Here is a 6,759-nt window from a genome sequence, read left to right as displayed (position 1 = left end):
AGTGTGAAGGGGGAGAGAGAGAGAGAGTGAAGGGGGATAGAGAGAGAGAGAGTGAAGGGGGAGAGAGAGAGAGAGAGAGAGAGTGTGAAGGGGGAGAGAGAGAGAGAGAGTGTGAAGGGAGAGAGAGAGAGAGAGTGAAGGGGGAGAGAGAGAGAGAGTGAAGGGGGAGAGAGAGAGAGAGTGTGAAGGGGGAGAGAGAGAGAGAGTGAAGGGGGATAGAGAGAGAGAGAGTGAAGGGGGAGAGAGAGAGAGAGTGTGAAGGGGAGAGAGAGAGAGAGAGTGAAGGGGGAGAGAGAGAGAGAGAGTGTGAAGGGGGAGAGAGAGAGAGAGAGTGAAGGGGGATAGAGAGAGAGAGTGTGAAGGGGGAGAGAGAGAGAGAGAGTGTGAAGGGGGATAGAGAGAGTGTGAAGGGGGAGAGAGAGAGAGAGTGAAGGGGGATAGAGAGAGAGAGTGTGAAGGGGGATAGAGAGAGAGAGTGTGAAGGGGGATAGAGAGAGAGAGTGTGAAGGGAGAGAGAGAGAGAGAGAGAGTGAAGGGGGATAGAGAGAGAGAGAGTGAAGGGGGATAGAGAGAGAGAGAGTGAAGGGGGAGAGAGAGAGAGAGAGAGTGTGAAGGGGGATAGAGAGAGAGAGAGAGTGAAGGGGGATAGAGAGAGAGAGAGTGTGAAGGGGGAGAGAGAGAGAGAGTGAAGGGGATAGAGAGAGAGAGTGTGAAGGGGGAGAGAGAGAGAGAGAGTGTGAAGGGGAGAGAGAGAGAGAGAGTGTGAAGGGGGAGAGAGAGAGAGAGAGTGTGAAGGGGAGAGAGAGAGAGAGTGAAGGGGGAGAGAGAGAGAGAGAGTGTGAAGGGGGAGAGAGAGAGAGAGAGTGAAGGGGGAGAGAGAGAGAGAGTGTGAAGGGGAGAGAGAGAGAGAGAGTGTGAAGGGGAGAGAGAGAGAGAGTGAAGGGGGATAGAGAGAGAGAGTGTGAAGGGGGATAGAGAGAGAGAGTGTGAAGGGAGAGAGAGAGAGAGAGTGAAGGGGATAGAGAGAGAGAGAGAGAGTGAAGGGGGATAGAGAGAGAGAGAGAGTGAAGGGAGATAGAGAGAGAGAGAGAGTGAAGGGGGATAGAGAGAGAGAGAGTGTGAAGGGGGAGAGAGAGAGAGAGTGAAGGGGGATAGAGAGAGAGAGTGTGAAGGGGGATAGAGAGAGAGAGAGTGAAGGGGGAGAGAGAGAGAGAGAGTGAAGGGGGAGAGAGAGAGAGAGTGAAGGGGGATAGAGAGAGAGAGAGAGAGTGAAGGGGGATAGAGAGAGAGAGAGAGTGAAGGGGGATAGAGAGAGAGAGAGTGAAGGGGGATAGAGAGAGAGAGAGAGAGTGTGAAGGGGATAGAGAGAGAGAGAGAGTGAAGGGGGATAGAGAGAGAGAGTGTGAAGGGGGATAGAGAGAGAGAGAGTGAAGGGGGATAGAGAGAGAGAGAGAGAGTGAAGGGGGAGAGAGAGAGAGAGAGAGAGTGAAGGGGGAGAGAGAGAGAGAGAGTGTGAAGGGGGATAGAGAGAGAGAGAGAGTGAAGGGGGATAGAGAGAGAGAGAGTGTGAAGGGGGAGAGAGAGAGAGAGTGAAGGGGATAGAGAGAGAGAGTGTGAAGGGGGATAGAGAGAGAGAGAGTGAAGGGGAGAGAGAGAGAGAGTGAAGGGGGAGAGAGAGTGAAGGGGGAGAGAGAGAGAGAGTGAAGGGGGATAGAGAGAGAGAGAGAGAGTGAAGGGGGATAGAGAGAGAGAGAGAGTGAAGGGGGATAGAGAGAGAGAGAGAGAGAGTGAAGGGGGATAGAGAGAGAGAGAGAGTGAAGGGGGATAGAGAGAGAGAGTGTGAAGGGGGATAGAGAGAGAGAGAGTGAAGGGGGATAGAGAGAGAGAGAGAGTGAAGGGGATAGAGAGAGAGAGAGAGAGAGTGAAGGGGGATAGAGAGAGAGAGAGTGAAGGGGGAGAGAGAGAGAGAGAGTGAAGGGGGATAGAGAGAGAGAGAGAGTGAAGGGGGATAGAGAGAGAGAGAGTGAAGGGGGATAGAGAGAGAGAGAGAGTGAAGGGTGATAGAGAGAGAGAGAGTGAAGGGGGATAGAGAGAGAGAGAGTGAAGGGGGACAGAGAGAGAGAGAGTGAAGGGGGACAGAGAGAGAGAGAGAGAGAGTGAAGGGGGACAGAGAGAGAGAGAGAGAGAGTGAAGGGGGACAGAGAGAGAGAGAGAGTGAAGGGGACAGAGAGAGAGAGAGAGAGAGTGAAGGGGGACAGACAGAGAGAGAGAGAGTGAAGGGGGAAAGAGAGAGAGAGGGAGAGAGAGAGAGAGAGTGAAGGGGATAGAGAGAGAGAGAGAGAGAGTGAAGGGGATAGATAGAGAGAGAGAGAGTGAAGGGGAAAGAGAGAGAGAGGGAGAGAGAGAGAGAGAGTGAAGGGGGATAGAGAGAGAGAGAGAGAGAGAGAGTGAAGGGGGATAGATAGAGAGAGAGAGTGAAGGGGATAGATAGAGAGAGAGAGAGAGAGTGAAGGGGGATAGAGAGAGAGAGAGAGAGAGAGTGAAGGGGATAGAGAGAGAGAGAGAGTGAAGGGGGATAGAGAGAGAGAGAGTGAAGGGGGATAGAGAGAGAGTGAAGGGGGAAAGAGAGAGAGAGAGTGAAGGGGGAAAGAGAGAGAGAGAGAGTGAAGGGGGAAAGAGAGAGAGAGAGAGTGAGGGGGAAAGAGAGAGAGAGAGTGAAGGGGAAAGAGAGAGAGAGAGTGAAGGGGGAAAGAGAGAGAGAGAGTGAAGGGGGAAAGAGAGAGAGAGAGTGAAGGGGAAAGAGAGAGAGAGAGTGAAGGGGAAAGAGAGAGAGAGAGTGAAGGGGAAAGAGAGAGAGAGAGTGAAGGGGAAAGAGAGAGAGAGAGTGAAGGGGGAAAGAGAGAGAGAGAGTGAAGGGGGAAAGAGAGAGAGAGAGTGAAGGGGAAAGAGAGAGAGAGAGTGAAGGGGAAAGAGAGAGAGAGAGTGAAGGGGGACAGAGAGAGAGAGAGTGTGAGAGAGTGAAGGGGATAGAGAGAGAGAGAGAGTGAAGGGGGATAGAGAGAGAGAGAGAGAGAGAGTGAAGGGGGATAGAGAGAGAGAGAGTGTGAAGGGGGAGAGAGAGAGAGAGTGTGAAGGGGGAGAGAGAGAGAGAGTGTGAAGGGGGAGAGAGAGAGAGAGTGAAGGGGGAGAGAGAGAGAGAGAGAGAGTGTGAAGGGGAGAGAGAGAGAGAGTGTGAAGGGGGAGAGAGAGAGAGAGTGTGAAGGGGATAGAGAGAGAGAGAGTGAAGGGGGAGAGAGAGAGAGAGAGTGTGAAGGGGGATAGAGAGAGAGAGAGTGAAGGGGGAGAGAGAGAGAGAGAGTGTGAAGGGGGATAGAGAGAGAGAGTGTGAAGGGGGAGAGAGAGAGAGAGAGTGAAGGGGGATAGAGAGAGAGAGAGAGTGAAGGGGGATAGAGAGAGAGAGTGTGAAGGGGGAGAGAGAGAGAGAGAGTGTGAAGGGGGATAGAGAGAGTGTGAAGGGGAGAGAGAGAGAGAGTGAAGGGGATAGAGAGAGAGAGTGTGAAGGGGGATAGAGAGAGAGAGTGTGAAGGGAGAGAGAGAGAGAGAGTGAAGGGGGATAGAGAGAGAGAGAGAGTGAAGGGGGATAGAGAGAGAGAGAGTGAAGGGGGAGAGAGAGAGAGAGAGTGTGAAGGGGGATAGAGAGAGAGAGAGAGTGAAGGGGGATAGAGAGAGAGAGAGTGTGAAGGGGAGAGAGAGAGAGAGAGTGAAGGGGGATAGAGAGAGAGAGTGTGAAGGGGGAGAGAGAGAGAGAGAGTGTGAAGGGGGAGAGAGAGAGAGAGAGTGTGAAGGGGAGAGAGAGAGAGAGAGTGTGAAGGGGGAGAGAGAGAGAGAGTGAAGGGGGAGAGAGAGAGAGAGAGTGTGAAGGGGGAGAGCGAGCGAGAGTGAAGGGGAGAGAGAGAGAGAGTGTGAAGGGGAGAGAGAGAGAGAGTGTGAAGGGGGAGAGAGAGAGAGAGTGAAGGGGGATAGAGAGAGAGAGAGTGAAGGGGGAGAGAGAGAGAGAGAGTGTGAAGGGGGATAGAGAGAGAGTGAAGGGGGAGAGAGAGAGAGAGAGTGTGAAGGGGGAGAGAGAGAGAGAGTGTGAAGGGGAGAGAGAGAGAGAGAGTGAAGGGGGATAGAGAGAGAGTGTGAAGGGGGAGAGAGAGAGAGAGAGTGTGAAGGGGGATAGAGAGAGTGTGAAGGGGATAGAGAGAGAGAGTGTGAAGGGGGATAGAGAGAGAGAGTGTGAAGGGGGATAGAGAGAGAGAGTGTGAAGGGAGAGAGAGAGAGAGAGAGTGAAGGGGGATAGAGAGAGAGAGAGAGAGTGAAGGGGGATAGAGAGAGAGAGAGTGAAGGGGAGAGAGAGAGAGAGAGTGTGAAGGGGGATAGAGAGAGAGAGAGAGTGAAGGGGGATAGAGAGAGAGAGAGTGTGAAGGGGGAGAGAGAGAGAGTGTGAAGTGGGATAGAGAGAGAGAGTGTGAAGGGGGATAGAGAGAGAGAGAGTGAAGGGGGAGAGAGAGAGAGAGTGAAGGGGGAGAGAGAGAGAGAGTGAAGGGGATAGAGAGAGAGAGAGAGTGAAGGGGGATAGAGAGAGAGAGTGAAGGGGGATAGAGAGAGAGAGAGAGAGAGTGAAGGGGGATAGAGAGAGAGAGAGAGTGTGAAGGGGATAGAGAGAGAGAGAGTGAAGGGGATAGAGAGAGAGAGTGTGAAGGGGATAGAGAGAGAGAGAGAGAGTGAAGGGGGATAGAGAGAGAGAGAGAGTGAAGGGGATAGAGAGAGAGAGAGTGAAGGGGGAGAGAGAGAGAGAGAGTGAAGGGGATAGAGAGAGAGAGAGAGTGAAGGGGGATAGAGAGAGAGAGAGTGAAGGGGGATAGAGAGAGAGAGAGAGTGAAGGGGATAGAGAGAGAGAGAGTGAAGGGGGATAGAGAGAGAGAGAGTGAAGGGGGATAGAGAGAGAGAGAGTGAAGGGGACAGAGAGAGAGAGAGAGAGTGAAGGGGGACAGAGAGAGAGAGAGAGAGAGAGTGAAGGGGACAGAGAGAGAGAGAGAGTGAAGGGGACAGAGAGAGAGAGAGAGAGTGAAGGGGACAGACAGAGAGAGAGAGAGAGAGAGAGTGAAGGGGGAAAGAGAGAGAGAGGGAGAGAGAGAGAGAGAGTGAAGGGGGATAGAGAGAGAGAGAGAGAGAGAGAGAGTGAAGGGGGATAGATAGAGAGAGAGAGTGAAGGGGGATAGATAGAGAGAGAGAGAGAGAGTGAAGGGGGATAGAGAGAGAGAGAGAGAGAGAGTGAAGGGGGATAGAGAGAGAGAGAGAGTGAAGGGGGATAGAGAGAGAGAGAGAGAGAGTGAAGGGGGATAGAGAGAGAGAGAGTGAAGGGGGATAGAGAGAGAGTGAAGGGGGAAAGAGAGAGAGAGAGTGAAGGGGGAAAGAGAGAGAGAGAGTGAAGGGGGAAAGAGAGAGAGAGAGTGAAGGGGGACAGAGAGAGAGAGAGTGTGAGAGAGTGAAGGGGATAGAGAGAGAGAGAGAGTGAAGGGGATAGAGAGAGAGAGAGAGAGTGAAGGGGGATAGAGAGAGAGAGAGAGAGTGAAGGGGATAGAGAGAGAGAGAGAGAGTGAAGGGTTATAGAGAGAGAGAGTGAAGGGGGATAGAGAGAGAGAGAGAGTGAAGGTGGACAGAGAGAGAGAGAGAGAGTGAAGGGGACAGAGAGAGAGAGAGAGAGTGAAGGGGGACAGAGAGAGAGAGAGAGAGAGAGAGAGAGAGTGAAGGGGGATAGAGAGAGAGAGAGAGAGAGAGAGTGAAGGGGGATAGAGAGAGAGAGAGAGAGTGAAGGGGATAGAGAGAGAGAGAGAGAGTGAAGGGGGATAGAGAGAGAGAGAGTGAAGGGGGAAAGAGAGAGAGAGAGAGAGAGAGTGAAGGGGGACAGAGAGAGAGAGAGAGAGTGTGAAGGGGGATAGAGAGAGAGAGAGAGAGAGAGAGAGAAGGGGATAGAGAGAGAGAGAGTGAAGGGGAAAGAGAGAGAGAGAGTGAAGGGGGACAGAGAGAGAGAGAGAGAGAGTGAAGGGGGATAGAGAGAGAGAGAGAGAGAGAGAGTGAAGGGGGATAGAGAGAGAGAGAGAGAGTGAAGGGGGATAGAGAGAGAGAGAGAGAGAGAGAGTGAAGGGGATAGAGAGAGAGAGAGAGTGAAGGGGATAGAGAGAGAGAGAGAGAGAGTGAAGGGGGATAGAGAGAGAGAGAGAGAGTGAAGGGGATAGAGAGAGAGAGAGAGTGAAGGGGGATAGAGAGAGAGAGAGAGAGAGTGAGGGGGAAAGAGAGAGAGAGAGAGAGAGTGAAGGGGACAGAGAGAGAGAGAGAGTGAAGGGGATAGAGAGAGAGAGAGAGAGAGTGAAGGGGATGAGAGAGAGAGAGAGAGTGAAGGGGGATAGAGAGAGAGAGAGAGAGTGAAGGGGTTAGATAGAGAGAGAGAGTGAAGGGGATAGAGAGAGAGAGAGAGTGAAGGGGGACTAGAGAGAGAGAGAGAGTGAAGGGGGTAGAGTGAGAGAGAGAGAGAGAGAGTGAAGGGGGATAGAGAGAGAGAGAGAGAGAGAGTGAGGGGGATAGAGAGAGAGTGAGAGAGAGAGGTGTAGGGGGATAGAGAGAGAGAGAGAGTGAAGGGGATAGAGAGAGAGAGAGTGAAGGGGGGAAAGAGAGAGAGAGAGAGAGAGAGTGAAGGGGACAGAGAGAGAGAGAGAA

This window comes from Heptranchias perlo, chromosome 4 (assembly GCF_035084215.1).
Source record: "Heptranchias perlo isolate sHepPer1 chromosome 4, sHepPer1.hap1, whole genome shotgun sequence".
NCBI classification, from domain to species: Eukaryota; Metazoa; Chordata; class Chondrichthyes; order Hexanchiformes; family Hexanchidae; genus Heptranchias; species Heptranchias perlo.
Note: the sequence above shows the minus strand (reverse complement) of the source record.